We start from the raw sequence: 16313 nt of genomic DNA on the forward strand, positions 1-16313 counted from the left end.
GTTCCTCAGCAAAGAAAACAAAGACAGTTGTCAACGCCGAGAGAGAGAAAGGGAACATCTGCAGATGAATACAGTGCTTGCCCTTCCAGCCAAGGTTACCGTTAAACTTTCTACTCTCAGATGCCATTGTTGGAAAAAAGCTCTTACCCTGTGGATTTTTTATGATATAAGAAAACATAAATAAAGTATGGGGGAGGACAGGCCCCAAGAGAGCTGGGATGGAATAGTAAGACTGGTCACTTGGGGAGGGAAGGTCAAGGAATGGGGAAGAAGTAGCCCATCTGCATGGACTTGTACAGATGAAAGCTTCCTTGTATTTCTTGTCCAAGATGATAGACTCTTGAGCTGCCTGTAATCCTGTTCAGAGTGTTGAAAGGTGATGTCAGGGAAAGGGCACTAGGCAGAAAGGAAACTGGGTTCAAGTCCTGGTCTCACCCCACTTCAGGAAAGTTATGGAAGCTCCTCTATCTCTCACATTCCTTGTCTGTAGCGTAAAGAAATGGAACTAGATGATCTCTGAGGCTCCTTCCAGCTCAACAGCATGTGATCATGATTCTCAGGCCCTTCTCTCATCTTGTTTTTGAAGGGGCGGCAGAGGTGGGGCCCACCACCAGGATCATGAGGAGGTATGGTTAAAGGTGTTAGAGCCCTAAAAATAGATTCAGTCCATGTCATAGCTTTGTCTACAACCTCCCTGCAGTCCAGTCACAAGTCCTGGTCACAAGACTTGCACAACATGGAATTCTCCACTTTCAGTTGTATCTGCACCCACACACTCTCATCTGTGCCTCATCTCTTCCTTCTACTGCCAGCCGGTGCCTTCAGAGCTGATGGTGGCCAGGCTCTTGGAGAAACCAAAGAATGAAGAGGATCTAATCTCAAGATGAAGATGCCACCAAGATGGAAAAGAATTCACCCTGCGGTTGATACAATATGTGTATTCATTAAGGCAACAGGTTCTAGAGTTAAGCAGGATTGTCTCATACAAACTGTGGGGCCTTAGCCAAGTGATTTAACTTCTCTGAGCCTAAGTTTCCTGACATATAAAATAATGATGATGATAATAATTTTAAAAATACCTATCTCATAGAGTTGTTGTGGTTACCAAATTGTGTATGAAACACTAAGTCTCAATAAGTGAAGCTGTTGTTGTTCCTATGATGAATCAATAAACATTGCCTGGGAGTTGAGGTGCAGGGTTAGGTAGTATTTTATGTGTAAAAATCAGTATAGATGCTCAACCAGCCCCCTGGCTATCAAATGAATCCCAAATTGTTACACACTTGGTGAAAGGAGGAGCAAGGACTCTCTTCAAGTGGCTGGCAGTATAAAGTAGGTAGAAGGGAGGTACATGGCTGGCACTGGGATCAGACTAGGAAACCCACCAGTTTCTACCAGGAAGCACAAGTCTTCTGGGGCCATGGAGAGAGGGAAGCAAGAAGAGGTGTCTCTCTCCTGACTCAGCCTATTTCCATATAAAGCGAATCAGAACCATTCACCAAGAGGTCATTTTAACCTCTTGAAGACAAGGGTCATATCTTGTGTACTGCATCCAGCACTCAGCATGGAGCCAGCACATGATGAGCACTGATCAATTACGTATTTGTTGAATGGCTGGAAGATTTTAGAAATGGAGGCATTGATGAAACAGAAAACTAAGTAGGGGACTGAAGAACAAATGTCTGGATTGGACCTCAAACCAGTGATGTCCCACAGGTTGGGTGACTCGGAGAACCAAGGATAACACTTGGAAAAAAACAAGACCAGGGAGAGGGTCAGTCTGAGTCACCTGTCCTTCAGACCCAGGACCTGTCTGAAGAGGAAGCTGAGGAATTTAAAACCATGAGTCAGTGGGTTATCTGCTGCTTTCTGAGTCACCATGTGACTCCTCTGAGCCTGCCCCCGTGTGTGAGGGGGTGCAGGTGTTTGTGTGTTTATATATATACCAACACACTGAGCAAACACCACCGGCCAAGATAAATCAAGAGTTTCTCTCATGTTTATTAAGAGTGATGTATTAAGCTATGTCATTCCACTGTCCTTCAGTGACTCACTGCTTACTTGCACCTCCCCCTTCCCCCCGGGTGGTTTGGTGGGGAATGTCCTCCAGCAAAAGTGAAGCTTGGCACACCTCATGATTTGTCAGGGGCCATGAGACCTCCTTACAGCCAGGTTCTGTCAGGTACCAGGAGCCGGGTGTTTCCCTGCTAACTGTGAAGGCCCCAATGAGAAGAGGCTGATGCTCAAGACTCAGTGTGTGCCGAACCCCAGGTTCTACCAGCAACTCCCTCCACCTCCTCAAGCAGCCCTCCCGAGGCTCTGGTTCTCTTTCCTCTTTACTGCTGCCCCCTCCTGTATCCCATTCCTAGGGAATAATTGTAGAAAATGCAGCTCTCTCCCTGTTATTGTGAGCTATTCTTAGAAAAGTCTTTTTGAAGGCCCCAAAGCCATCCTCCTTCCCCTCCTCCACCCTGCTGAACAAATTTCTAGTAAATCATTCTTCTCACCATTTAAATCATTCCTCACCTTATTGCCAGATTAACCTTCCTCAGATGTTGTTTGCTGCTCAAAAACTCCCATCTCATACCAAATTCAGTCAAAATGACTTGTCCTTAACACTATTCAGTTGATTGCCAGAGACATAAAAGCAGGTAGGAGCAGGTTCCTGGCAGCCATGTTTGTACAATGTACCCCTGGCCAAACCTGAATGGTCCCGGGGTTGAGCCTCTGACCTAAACTGGGCCAATCTGAATCCCTTCCTAGAAAACTCGCCTCAGAAATCCTAGTCTCAGTCTGGCCCAGAGCCTTAAGCAATGTAATGTAAAAATTTAGGAGTGGTAGGAGCCCTTTCTTCCATGGTGTGACCAGGAAAGTTCAGAAAGCAGATCCACAGTGAGGGAAGAATAAAGCTGAAAGGACAGAGAAGCAGAGGTGAAAGAAAAACATAGTGCCCAGATTCCTTACAGTCCCCAATTCTCAGGGTCCAGTGCTACCCAAAAAAGTGTTTTCTCCCATTTTAATATACAAACTCACAGGGCAGTAGATGAAATTATTGTCTACTACAATAGAAAATTTAGCTAGAAAAATATTTAAAACTGTATAGTACGTAAGGAAACCCTGGTGCGTAGTGGTTAAGAGCTATGGCTGCTAACCAAAAGGTCAGCAGTTTGAATCCACCAGGCGCTCTTTGGAAACCCTATGGGGCAGTTCTACTCTGTCCTTCACGGTTGCTATGAGTGAGAATTGACTCAGCAGCAATTAGTTTTTTTTTTTTTTTTTGATAGTATATAAAATAATATTTTAGAGATATTTTTCCATACTCACAGTTCATGAAACAACTTTATTTAAACTCCTCATATTTATTTTTAATATCAGTATACTGGCCTCCCTAGCAACATATTTTCAGCTATCGGACATCATTTTCCAGAGCATTTCAACTTCTTCCACGTGTGTTGTTTGAGATTGTACATAAGGTTATCACTGGGAATTTTATCCCAAGCCATTAAAAAAAAAAAAAAGCAACTCATAACTTCAGAAATCTTTTTTTTTTCTCATTCTAAAAATTCACGATTGAGAAGTGATCTTCAAAGGACTTGTTTATAATTACATCCATTACTTGCTAGTGTGAAGCCTGATCTCCAGGAATAATTACTTTAATCTATATTAAATTTATCTCCCTCCCCCCCCCACCCCCGCCCCATTGGTTCTATCTAAAGAACTCTAAAATATCCCAAACAGGTGTCTATTAAGATTGTTTCAGCCCGGATGCTCCTCAAACATTACTTGTCTTCTTCAACAAAGAGAAATTTATTCTCTCACAGTCTAGTAGGCTAAAAGCCAAATTCAGGGTGTCAGCTCCAGGGGAAGACTTTCTGTGTTGGCTCTGGGGGAAGGTTCTTGTCATTAATCTTCCCCTGGACTCAGAGCTTCTCTGCACAGGAACCCCAGGCCCAAAGGACATACTCTGCTCCCAGCACTGCTTTCTTGGTGGTATGAGGTTCCCCCCTCTCTGCTCAGTTCCTTTTATCTCTTGTAAGATAAAAGATGGTGCAGGCCACACCCCAGGGAAATTCCCTTTACATTTGATCAGGGATGTGACCTGTGTTACATTCCACCCTAATCCTCTCTAACGTAAAATTACAACTACAAAATAGAGGGCAATCAGACAATACTGGGAATCATGGCCTAACCCAGTTGACGCATTTTTAGGCCACACAGTACAATTCATGACACTACTCTATTGTTCAAAACAAAGTAATTGAAAGAGTTCCCTGAAATATGAAAGACTTCGTGTGGACTCAAATATAAGGTTGCTTCCTTGGAATTATTTGGAAAAATTCTCACTTATATTCAGGCATATTTGGTACTTTAATCTCATTTAAGCTTTACAAGCACCACTTGAGGTATGTTTTGTTACCTATACTTTATGGGTGAGGTGACCCATGTTCTCAGGGGATATGTAGCTTGCCCAAGGCCACACAGTACACAGTAGAGCCAGTATTGGAGCCAGGGTTTTCCGGCTCCAAATCTCATACTCATTCTACTCTAGCTGGCAGGTGGCTGGAGGAGGGCTGTACATCTAAGTGGGGGACCTTTTCTCCCACCCCTAAATCATGGCATCTAGGCAATAACATCCTAACTTGATGTTGGTCCTGAGCATTTCCCTCCTTATATAAAGAAAGAAGCTTGCTAGGAAAGTCAATATGTTGCCTTTAAAGCAAGCTGAACTATTCAACAAATTCACTCAGCCTAGTTTTACAGAGCATTTACTCTCGGTCAGGGGTTCTGCCTCCTTTGCTCATGAGAACTTTCAAAATCAAATAGGCATGACCCACTTGTGAAGAACAAGCTTGAAATATCAGGGAACCTGGAAATCTGGGCCTTAGGAAGGAGACAGAGATACAGCAGGGTAGAGAGTGAAGAGAATATGTGGCTTGGTCCAAAGGTCTAGCACCATGACTTCATGTAGGAAAGGCAGAAATTAGTAGGCATATTAAGCTACTAATAATTGGATTTAACTCTGCCTAGAACTTTAACAGAAACCCTGGTGGTGTGGTGGATAAGTGCTATGGCAGCTAACCAAGTGGTTGGCAGCTCGAATCCACCATGTGCTCTTTGGAAACTGGGGTAGTTCTACTCTGTCCTATGGGGTCACTATGAGTTGGAATCGACTCGATGGCAGTGGGCTTGTTTTTTTTTTTTTTTTTTGTAAAATCTTAATAGTGATTAATTTTTTCTTTAACTGAAACTTACATATTTTTTAAAAAATATTAATTGCTTTAGAGCAAATTTTTTTTACTATAGAGAAATAAATTTCCCACCAAGGTGACAGGGTTTCTGGAAGAATCCATGGCCTGTCTGTTTCTCTATCCCTTTCATGTTTTTAAATTCCTAGATGTGGGATCCTAGAAGGAAAGTGACAGGCAGAGAGGCAAGGGAAAGGAAAGAGGCAAGAACGAAGAGTGGACTTTCTTTGAGAAGTGTTTTCATAATACCAACAAAAATAGCCACCATTTATTGGGCATTTACTACAAGCCAGGCACTAAGCTAATGCTTTACAAAAGTTATCTTGTGTAGCCCTCACAAACAGCTGAAAAGGCAGGCATTATTATCACACTGTCACAGAGGAAGAAACTGAGGTCCTAGTAAGTGGCAGAGCCACTAACCTCCGAGCTTGGGCCCTGAGCCCTGGGTACACTGACTCACTGTAGGCCCATCTGGACATCGGTTCTCAGCCGAACTATAACCAAATCGACACGGCCCATATCCATTAGTCAATCTAAAATTCAGGCCAGACATGGGGGAGATAATGGAATCCACTGTGATTTGAGAGGAGAGAAAAGCACGTCACAACCCCAGACAAAAGGCCTGGAGGCTCAGACCCACCCTTTTGTCAAGCACACTCTGGTCAGGCACAGAGCTTGGCAGCCTCCAGAGACCAGCAGTCTGGAATCTTATGCTCTCAGGAAGTTCCCAAAGGGGAAAAGAGCCATCAACCAGGTGGCTGTTCAAAAGCCCTGGCCTAAATATATTGCTAACTGCCAACAAGTCAGCCCTCGACTTACATGATCCCAAGCACAATGGAATTGAAGAATGCCTGGTCCTTCAACATCCCCATGATAAGTTAAGTATCCCACCATTGTGATCTATAAGGTTTTCATTGGCAGATTTTTGAAAGTAGATTGCCCGGCCTTTCTTCCTAGTCTTAGTCTGGCAGCTCCACTGGAACCTGTTCAGTATCATAAAATCATAGAAATTACACATAGGTAGAGGCTGTGCATGAGGCATATTGGCCCGGAGTCAAACCTAGGTCTCCACAGGGAAGGCAAGTGTTCCACTACTGAACAGCCAATGACCCCCTATAAATGGGTTAATTTACCCACAAAAGGCCAGAAACCAAATAGACTGGGTCCCTCCACTCTTCTATTCCCGGAGGCCCCCCACACGTCACCAGGGAAGCAGAAAGGAGCCACTGCTCCAAAGCATCTTGTTTTGATTGCACTCAAAATATTTCCTGTCACAGCCCAGACCCTGTAAAGACTGAAGGGAGCATTCCCAACTCAGTAGGCAGAACACAGAGTGCCGTGCGGAGAGCCCGCTCACTGCACTTGAGTATGACAGCCAAGAATGCTTTCATATTTGTGCTTTGCCGCCTGATTCCATCTGGAATGTGTGGCCTTCATCCCTTTGATCTTTAATATGTGCTCAGAGGGGCCAGAATCCCAGCCTCTGCTGCTAGCACTGTCTTCATTCTTCATAGATGATGCCTCCACATCAAGCTCCGGGGCACAATTCTGTCATATTGCATTCGGAAACCTCTCCTCCTTCCTTCTCATCTCACCCCCCTCCTAAAGGTGTACCCTCAACTCTAGACCACCAGCAACCCACCTCCCCACCATCAGGCTCAACTTACCACCTACAAGCTTCCTCGGTTGTTTCAGGGTGAAGGCAGACTTGCCCCTCGTTTTCTCAGGACTGTCTCCACAGTGTTTCCTGTACTACAAATACATCTAGATATTTGGAAATAAGTATCTGATTAATTGAATGGGTTTTTTTGTTTGTTTTTGCTGCTCATCCAGATGTTGGCGTCATGTAGATCCTGCCCGGAAGTCCTGCAGTCACAGCTAGATGTAGTGTTTTCCATTACAATCTGGAATACATTGCAACAAGTGGAAGAAGAGAGATGCGGTTTGTGATTTACAAACTAGGTGCTTTCCAACACCAGTCCTTAGAACAAGACCTAGGGGTTTAACCTGCTCAAAGAAAGCCAGCTGCAGACATGCCACTTTTATTTTTAAAGAGCATTTCTATAGAAAAAGAGGGGAAAGCAAGATTCTACAGTCTGCTTATAGTAAGCTAAACTGTGTGGCCCCAAAGATACCAATTGCCATCACGCTGACTAGGATTTGTGGCAATCTTATGTCTGTCAGAGTAAAAATGTGTTCAATAGGGTTTTCAATAGCCGATTTCTCAGAAGTAAATTGCCAGACCTTTCTTCCAAGGCACCTCTAGGTGGACTTGAACATCCAACCTCCTGGTTAGCAGCTGAGCACTTTAACTGTTTGCACCACCCCCCAAAATACCAGGTCCTAATCCCTGGAAGATGAAAGTGTTACCTCATTTGGAGAAAGGTTCTTTACAGACATGATTAAATTATAGGTCTTGATATGAGGAGATTTTCCTGGATTATCTGGGTTGGTCCTAAATGCCACCACATGTTTCCTTATAAGAGGAGGGCAGAGGGAGTTTAGATACAGACACACATAGAAGAAGGCAATGCAAAGAGGGATTTGAAGATGTTGGCCTTGAAAACTGGAGTGATGCAACCACAAGCCAAAGATTGTCAGCAGCCACCAGAAGCTGGAAGAGACAAGAAATAGATTCTTCCCTAGAGTTTCTAGAGGAAGTGCAACCTAGCTGACACCTTGATTCAGACTTCTGTCCTCCAGAACTATGAGGGAATTAATTTCTGTTGTTTTAAATCACCGAGATTGTGATAATTTGTTACAGTGGCCACAGGAAACTAATACACTGCTTATTTCTAGAAGTTACTATAGATAGGGGATGGGGTTAAAGATAGGAGTAGGAAGGACTGATGGACGTAAGATCTTCTACATCAAGTAAGCATTCTTTGGTGACTGATGTTTGCACCTGCTGGGGCCCATTCAGATCAAAGAACTACTGCAGGGCTGAGGAAGAGCAACATCTCCTACAGAAACATCGGGAATCTGGGCAAGGTCAGGAGCTCTTAGCTGGAGTCTTGCCAAGGGACCTGGGAGTACTTGAGAGCTGCTTTGGCTCAGCCACCCCTCCTTCTTCTGAGTTCCCAGGACAGATGTGAGCACATGGGATGATGGCAAATGGGAAACCAGCAGTTGTGGATTGAATTTGAGTCCCCCCAAAATATGTATTGTAAAACCTAACCCCTATACCTGTGGGGAGTCCTGATGAGGCAGTGGTTAAGGGCTCAGCTGCTAACCAAAAGGTCGCAGTCCGAATCCACCAGCCACTCCTTGGAAACCTTATGCGGCAGTTCTACTCTGTCCTGTAGGGTTACTATGAGTTGGAATCCACCCTATGGCAATGCGTATACCTGTGGATATAATGTCATTTGGGAATAAGGTTTTCTTTGTTATGTTAATGAGGCAATATCAGTGTAGGTAGGGTGTATCTTAAACCTACTTGCTTTTGAGGTATAAAAAGAGCAGGTTAGGCACAGGGAAGCAAGCACAAATGGAGGAAAGATGGATGTCACACGGAGATCTCCAAGGAATGCCAAGAAGAATGCTAGGTAAGCTGAGACGAGAATTTTCCTCCAGAGTGGAGAGGGCCTTTCTTTAGAACTAGCTTAGCCTTGTAGCCTTATAAACTGTGAGAAAATAAATTTCTATTCCTTAAAGGCACCCACTTGGGTTATTTTTGTTATAGTATCACTAGGTAACTAAGACACCAACATACTACTATTTAACCCTGTAACTGGTCTTGGGCCTGAAACTCCACTTCAGAGCTTTCTGGGAAGCTGGGCTGATGCACATGTCCTGTCTAATGGCTGAAAAGTCTTACCACTTTCAGGTCACTTGTAGATGACCTAGAAGTTGAGTCCCCACAAACCTGTGTGGGTAGGTAAACACACCAACCTGTTGTCCTCAGAATTAGATTGTGACTAATCTAATTAACAACTCATCCTTCCCTTCAGAGGCATGAAGGAAAGTGGAAATGGAGCTAAGCTCATCCCTCTCCTACAAATAGGAAGGATCTGAGAACCACAACATCCCCAAGACTGTTGACTGAAACCTCTATTTTGGGACATGAGTGATGAAAGTGAATCACACCTTCTGCCCGTCTCAGCTTCCTTCTCAAACCTCCACAAGGGAAAGAAATATTGAGCAAATGTCCCCTGAGAGTCTACTTTATGCCATGCACTGTTCTAGGCACTGGATATTAACAGGACAGACATAGACCCTGCCTCCTTGGGGGACCATAAATTCCGTCTTGGCCCTAAACTAAGGCCTTCAGCACTCTGAAACACAGTCCAAGGAAGTCTACCCCAAGCGTAATCCCTCCCAACATCTAGTAGCCTACAGTCACAACTCCCACTCAGTGCCATGCTGGACTGAAAACCTGAGAACTAAGATTCCTGCAAAAACTATATTTTAAAAATATAGGTATGAATCACATAAAATAAAGTTCTTTGAAAATACAAGGCATTTATTTGAATCTATAACCACTTAGGTCAGAGACTCAGAAATTGTGCTGCCAAGGTCAAAACCTTGGGGTCTTATTAACTGCATTTGTTCTCATGACACAGCATAGACTTAAACCCTGAACAGCTAAGACTGATAGAGATCAACTGATCCCACCTATCCTTTTGAGGATGAGTTAATAGCAGCAGCTTCCTTTACAGAGGATGGCATGATAATTTTGACATATGAGGAAAGAAAAAGAGGACACTTAGCAAGATACAGGAAATACCAAGTTCATAAATAAGCAAGCCATGTATCTATTGGTAGGGGAAGGAAGAAGGAAGGAAGGGAGGAAGGGAGGGAAGGAGGGAGGAAGAATTGTGACCAATCATCTAAATATGATATTGTTCAGTATCATGTAGAGATGGGTAATCCATCAGTGATCATTAGAGAAGAGACTTTCCTCTTGCTTTAGCAGCCGTATCCATAAGCAAATGCCAAAACTGAAGCTAATGGAAACCAAAACAATTTTTACAAAATTATGAAGTGTAGGGATTAAGTCTAATAGTTTAGTGCTAGTAAAACAAGTCAGTTTTGACTAATTCCCTGGGAAGTGGCACAGAGCTTTCCTGTCCAGGATCTGTGGTTACCTGGGTGGCACCCATCCAGAATCAAATGTCTTTGTTCTCCTCTTTCTCCAGTACAAGATCATCACTGACACTCAAGAAAATTCCCACTATACCACAACACATTAGGAGGAACAATCATTGTTTGGGTCAAAATGAATGGAAAGTGCACCACAGTAGAAGAAGCAATAATAGAGAGAAAAAGAAAGAAGATGAAGTGACAGAGACAAAAACAGAGCAGAAACATGTAATTTAAAGAGAGTGGAAACACGCCGCCACTTTAGAGGTTTGGTCAAACTGAATGAACTGAAGACAAAGGTCAATAAACTGTTTCCATTTCCCTTGAGTTAATTACGTCCTTACGGAACAGTCTGTCCACAAGTTCACTTTGGTATTTCACAGTCTTTCGCTCTTTTACTCATTCATTCATTCAACAATTACTTATAGCATGTGCGGGACTGTACGTTCTAAGGGGCTATAAAGGTGAACACAAGAGGTGAAGATAGAGTCCTGTAGAGACATGAGACATGTACATAAATGTCCACAATGCTAGTGTGAAATTTACATAGGAAGAGTAGACCTTCACAGAGTCATTTTTAATTAGGTTTTTATTTTAGAATATTTTTAGGTTTATAAGAAAATCGTGAAGATAGTACAGAGAGTTCCCATACACCCCACACTCAGTTTCCCCTTTTGTCTTATTTATCTAGTGCTGCTATCACAGAAATATCACAAGTGGATGGCTTTACCAAACAGAAATTTATTCCCTTACAGTTTAGGAGGCTAGAAGTCCAAATACATGGTTCCCGCTCTAGGGGAAGCCTTTCTCTCTCTGTCAGCTCTGGGGGAAGGTCCTTGTCATCAATCTTCTCCTGAGACTGGGAGTTTCTCAGCACAGGGACCCTGGGTGCTAAGGACACGCTTTGCTCCTGGCTCTTCTTTCTTTTTGGTAAGAGGTCCCTTCTCTCTGCTTGCTTCTCTCTCTTTTTCTCTTTTGTAAGATAAAAGGTGTGACTCAAGTAAGAGCATGACTTGAATAAAGGTGGTAAGAGTGGTAAAGGGTGGGAACTTAAGATACTCCCACCCTAACCAAAATAAACCAAACCCACTGTCGCTGAGTCAATTCCGACTCACAGCAACCCTACAGGACAGAGTAGAACTTCCCCATAGAGAGTCTGCTTAATTAACACATACCAAAAAAAAAAAAAAAAATTGCCTTTGAGTGAATTCTGACTTATAGCAGCCCTACAGGACAGAATAGAACTGCCCCATAGGGTTTTCAAAGAGCGGCTGGTGGATTCAAATTGCCAATTTTTTGCTTAACAGCCAAGCTCTTAACCACTGTGCCACCAGGGCTCCACATTAACACATAGAGTTCAGGGTTTCCAACATGCAAAATGGAGGGTAATAGGATAATTGCATCAGACCACAAAATGGAGGATCTAGCCAAGTTGATACATATTTTGGGGGACAGAATTCAATCCATGGCACTCCACTCTTTTCCCCCCAAAATTCATGCCCTTGCCACATGTAAAACACATTCACACCATCACATCATCCCAAAACTTTTAAATCAACTCCAAGTCCAGAATCTCATCTACTGCAAAATTCTTCTTCATCTGTGAATTTGTGAAATCTAGAACACAAGTTATCTGCTTCCAAAACACAATGGTAGAACAGGCAGAAGGCAGACCTTTCCATTACAAACGGAAAGAAGAGATAACAGTCACCAAGCAAGTCCAAAACTCAGCAGAACAAATTACATTAACTAGACCATCTGGGCAACCGCTCTACCCTCCAGACTCTGGATGTTGCCCATGCTTTCTGAATTCTGAGTAGAGATGCCTCAGCACTGAGCTTCAGCTCTGCCTTTCAGGCCCACTGGGACAAAAACTCTGCTTCCTTGACTTTGGGCAGCCCCATTCTCCCAGCCCATCTTAGTGGCAACCCCATCCCCTTGGCACCCACAGGCCCAGTTCTTCTGCCCTTGGGCTTGGCATCCCTGCCCCCTCAGCTTTGGCCGGTGACCCCAGCCCTATTCCCCTGGCACTTGTGAAAGGGCAGCCCCACACCCTGGAACCGAGCTGGTGAAGACCTGACTCTTTGAAAGCTAGGAGGCCATGGATCTACCCTTTGAAACCTAGTCACCCTGCTTCCCAGGTTCCTTCAAACAGTTCTTCTGATGCCCAAAATTCTCCAGGGATGATCTTTTTATTTTCTTGGAGGATGATAGTTGTAGCTCCTTTGGCTTGTTTCCTGCCTGTAGAATTCCAAGAGGCAGGCAGTGTTCTCTCCTTATGTTCTTTCTCTGCCCCCTTTAGTCTAAGCTGATGGGTTTTCTGCTGTGGCAGCCTGTAATATCCATGAGTCACAGGCTTAATTTCTTCAACAAAAGATTGTGTAGCCACGTCCTTGGTGAACATCCTAGGACACGTGTCCTTAGTTTGTACAACAGAATTTTCCAAATCTTGAAGTTTTCGTTTTGCACAGTTCATTTTTAAGTCCCTCTCTTTCCTCTCACATTTTACTATACGTGGCAAGGAAAAATCATGTGTTCCCTTTAAGATCTTGCTGAGAAATCTCATCAGCCAGATATCCAAGTTCATCATTTACAAGTTCTACCTTTCACCAAACATTTGAACATAATTCAGACAAGTTCTTTGCCACTACATAAAAAACATCGCCCTCCCTCCATTTCCAATTACATGTTCATCATTTTCTTTTAAAATCTCACCAGAAACACATTTAACATTAACATTTTTAGCATCATTCTGCTGCTAGTGCCATATGTTTTCTCTAAGACAATAGAGACTTTATAGTGCTCCTCACTTCCTTCTGAGCCCTCATCAGTATAGCCTTTGGTGTCCATAATTCTTCAAGGCAATCTAGGTTTTTACTCTTAGGTACCTGTCTTAGTCATCTAGTCCTGCTAAAACAGAAATACCACAAGTGGATGGCTTTAACAAAGAGAAGTTTATTCTCTCACAGTCCAGTAGGTTAGAAGTCCGGATTCAGGGCCCTGGCTGCAGGGGAAGGCTTTCTCTCTCTGTCAGCTGTGGAGGAAGGTCCTTGTCTTCAGTAGTCCCTTGGTCTGGGAGCATCTCAGCACAGGAACCTCAGGTCCAAAGGATGTGTTCTTCTCCCATGGCTGCTTTCTTGGTGGTATGAGGCCCCCATGTCTCTCTGCTCGCTTCCCTTTCCTTTTACCTCTTGTAAGATAACTGGTGCAGGCCACGCTCCAGGGAAACTCCCTTTACATTCTATCAGGGATGTGACCTTAGTAAGGGTGTCACAATCCCAACCTAATCATCTTTAACCATAGGCAGAGATTATGATTTATAACACATAGGAAAATCACAAATGGAAGACAACCACATAATACTGGGAATCATGGCCTACCCAAGTTGACACATATATTTTTTTAGGGTAATAATTGGTCAAATCTGGGGGACTCAGTAGAGAAAGAGCCAGAGAAGACATGAGCAGAGCAGCTTGAGGAAACCCAGGAAAGTATACTACCATGGAGGCCATGGAAGGAGAGAAGATTTAGGAAGAAAGAGGAATCAGATGCTAAAAGATGCCTAGAACTCCTGGAAATCAGGAGTTCACTTGTAATCTCCAAGAAAATACTTTCTATAGCATGGTGAGAATGAACGCCAGGTTGGAATAAGTTAAGGCGTGAATGTGTGGTCAGAAAGCAAAGTCCAGCTATTTAGACTCCTCTCTTGAGAAACTGGGTGGAAAATATAAGGAGAAAACCAGATGACACCTACCTTAAATGGGTAGCAGCAGGTTTGAGGAAAAGGCTTTAGGGTTGTGATATGTAGTAGTTAGCTTCTAAACAAACAAACAAACAAAAAAAAACCCATTGCCTTCAAATCGATTCTGACTCACAGCAACCCTAGAAGACAGAGTAGAACTGTCCCATAGGGTTTCCAAGCAGCAGCTGGTAGATTTGAACGGCCAACCTTTTGGTTAGCAGCCGAGCTCTTAACTACTGCATCGCCAGGGTTCCAAAGGCTCCTGTTAATCCCCACTCTGGGTATTCATGCCCTTGTTTAATCTGCTCCCTTCCCTTGTGTATGGTCTGGACCTAGTGATTCACTCCTAACAAATAGAATAGGGCAAAAGTGATGGAATGTCTCAGCCAAGGGTTGCCATGCAAGGCTCTACTGAGCTGCCTCTGAGAGCTGATCATAGAGTGAAATTCAGGTCTCAGGAAAGCAGTGGTACAAGTCCATACTTGAAATGTTTAGAGTTCTACATACAGTCTTTAAAACATCTCCATTAATCTTATGTATCAATTTGCCTTGTACCTATCAATTTGCCTTGTACCTAACTTGGTATAGAAGAAAAATCCCTGGGCTAAGAGTTAGGAGACAAGGGTCCTTGTTGCAGCTCCAGCCCTGACCATCTATATGACCTTGAAAAACCATTAACCTCTCTGACACCATGTGTAAAGTGAGGGGCCTGAATCACATGTTCCATCAAGTCCCTTACAGCCCCAACGTCCTAAGAGTCTGAAAACATGCAACACTAAATCAGGTCTAGGGATCATGTGACTTACTTCTTGGAAATCTGGTTTTAAAAAAGAAGAAAAGAATTCCAGCCCCTATCTGTAACCTTCCGGAGATTTCCTATCCATTGATAGGATTCCCTGTGGGAAATGTTTTGAAATAGTGGACATTTCATAAATGAAATTCTGGGGATTAGTCTGCAACACAGGACACATTTGCAAGCCTGAAAATTTTCTGAGTGATTTTTCCCAAATGTACAAGAAATCATTAGCCAATTGGATGTGGGGCAGATTCTTTTCTAAAGCATCCTGTTTGCATTCTCAAAGCAGGGTTTGGTAGGAAAAAGCGCTTAGGCCCAGATATCTTGCCACTTACTCATAAAGTTGTGAGGGAAGATGCGCTGACAGTGACTAGTGAGTCACGTCTAGGTCATTTCATTTCTAAGGTTTTAAACTATCTCCAAGTATTGCCAAACACTTTCACATATACCTCACCGCCACCACCATGAGACAGATTGTGAAAGAACTTCAGTCACATTGATGAAGTGAAAGTAGGAACTTTTTCCTGACCTCCAGCATCCTTGAGGGATAATCTCTCTCACCATTGCTGACTTCTCTGATGGGAACCCCTGAGACCATTTAGCCCAATCTTACAATTTGGAAAATCAGGATGACCTAACAGAAATGTCCCAACCCCTACCACCAAGCTTTATGTGAGAAAGAAGGGATTAGAAAAACAAACACAGAAATTTTTTTTTGATTTCCAAATTCAGGAATTTTGATTACCCTGTCCAGGCACTTGGGGTCTCTAAATAGTCTTATTTTTTTCACAGTAGCATCACCAGTAAAAGCAAGAACACTCTTTATAATGGTACACCATACATTTTAAATATTTTATAAATGCTTTCTTCCAACCATTCAACAATCATATATTGAGCACTGTGCTAGTTGTTGAGAGGGAACTTGCCATGTAAGCTATGAATTAACTATAATGCAATGAAATAAATTCTGTAATAGTGGAGGGTGTAATTAATTCTGCCTCAAGGTAGGGAAGTTTAGGAAGATGAGTTTTAAACAATGAGTAAGAGTTTGAAGATGAGTAAGAGCTGGCAGTGAAGAAGAAAATTTGAAGAACATTCAAGGCAAAAGAAACAGAAAGGAAAAAAAATAAAGACAGAAATTTGAGCCTACCTAAGGAGTATTCGGGGCTTTAGTCTAACATGGCTAAAGCATAGGGTTCAAAGCTAGATGGAGGAAATTGAGTAACACTAAGACAGAGGGACGTAGGGGTGGATAAACAGATTGATACTAGCTTATGAAGGCCTTGGATAACATACTGAGGACTCTGGCCCCATTCTTTAGGCAACAGGGAAACAAAGAATTATTTTTCTTGAGTACGGACACTTCCATACTTCTGTGACATGATCAAATCTATATTTTAGGAAAGTGATTCTGATAGCAATGAAGAGAATGGATCAGAAAGGAGAG

Source organism: Elephas maximus, chromosome 3 (genome assembly GCF_024166365.1).
Source record: "Elephas maximus indicus isolate mEleMax1 chromosome 3, mEleMax1 primary haplotype, whole genome shotgun sequence".
NCBI lineage: Eukaryota > Metazoa > Chordata > Mammalia > Proboscidea > Elephantidae > Elephas > Elephas maximus.